The following is a 1,608-nucleotide window of genomic DNA, read 5'->3' on the forward strand; positions in this document are numbered from 1 at the left end:
ATTACTTCGCTGGTTTGACTGGAGACACTTGTGCTCGACGAGGCAAATTGAGAAGTTATCTAAATGTTTTAGTTGCGGCATAGCCGCCAATAATTCAAACCTTTAGAATTCCCAATTAATGTAGTAACACCTAATCATACTTCAGTTTTCGAATCTCTCAAAGATTTAGGTGAATTATCGAAGGATTTACATAACCTGGATCGAGAAGATATTTTTAATGCCTTAAAAAAGTTGAATGAAAAATGCAGTAAAACCTAATTAATATGCATTACTAGTGACAATCAGCGGCTTTGTGTTACGTTAGCCACACCAATTTGTAATAACATTAACTTGTGTAATCCACACCAATGCACGGTCACACATTGATGCGTCAGACTGACAAAATAATATACATCGTCACCTCGGTTTCAGTTCGCACTTCTTGGCCCAGCGGCATGCATTAAGTATGTTATGATATCTATGCGTGACAAAAGTTTACTTGCATGTCAATACTTTTTTGTGACTTTACCCGATGGTCTTGGACGTTTTGATTTTATTGAGTATGAAAGTGGAGATGATGCAGTAAAATTATGTCTTTAGACCATAAAAAACCGGTTTTATGATCTGATATACAGTTTGGAAGGCTCGACAGTAACAAGGATAAGATAGAATTGTCCTGACAAAACTTGACTCTGACACGCATAGATATAATTCACTTCAAGAGAGTCTTTGCTTAGCGGTTCGTCCATCGTCTCAAACACGGAGATCGCTGCTGTTGTCATTTTCACTGCAATTGCTGTCGAGATTGTTGCAGCTGTTGATTAATCTGCTTTGCGTTTGGCAGATGAACTGCCAACTGGTAATTGTATAACCGAAGAGTCCGGCATAGACATGATAAAACGCCCGCACTTCCATCTTATTAATTTGGAAGAAAATCTGAGGAGTATGGCTCGGCCTTTTATGCGGCACCAATCCATCAATCTTTCATCTCTTCGCAATATTGACAATATGAACTCTGAAGATTCCGAACATTGCGAGAGAGTTTTTGAGGTCGTTGCATCCGAAAATCTAGCTACTACAATCGATGTCGAGTTATCTTTTCGATGTTTCTCAATGAATCCAGAAACCTGTCCCTTCATTACGCAAGTATTGCATAAGTAGATACGGTCAGAGTGAACTGTAATGCTGACATGGCTGATACATGCCAGAACAATATAAGCATTCAGTCTGTGAGCGACCAGAGCTTTCACTCTGGTCTCAAATATAGGTTCCGCAAAAACAAGACCCAGTCGTCCTATCGCCAAGCATCTCAACACTAACGAATACGCAAGTAGCTTTCTAAATACCTGGCTTGTTACAATCGCAGCACATTTCAGTCTGTCCCTACTCCAAAGGTCATACATCGAACTACTAACTTTTCTGCGCATGTGCAAAATACCGTCCGTGTTGTTCCCATATGTCCTGCCGTGCTCGTAGTGCTTGTCCAACTTTTAACTCCTAAGCGCGGAAATGTTTGTCCTCCAGCACATACATTTGTAAACAGATCCTCGAAAACCAGGCACTGAATTTGCATTGCTATTAGCTACAAGATACTCGCGAAGAATCATGGTATATGTATGTTCTTCCTTC

The sequence above is a fragment of the Plasmopara halstedii genome (genome assembly GCF_900000015.1).
Source record: "Plasmopara halstedii genome assembly, contig: Scaffold_42, whole genome shotgun sequence".
Taxonomy (NCBI): Eukaryota; Oomycota; class Peronosporomycetes; order Peronosporales; family Peronosporaceae; genus Plasmopara; species Plasmopara halstedii.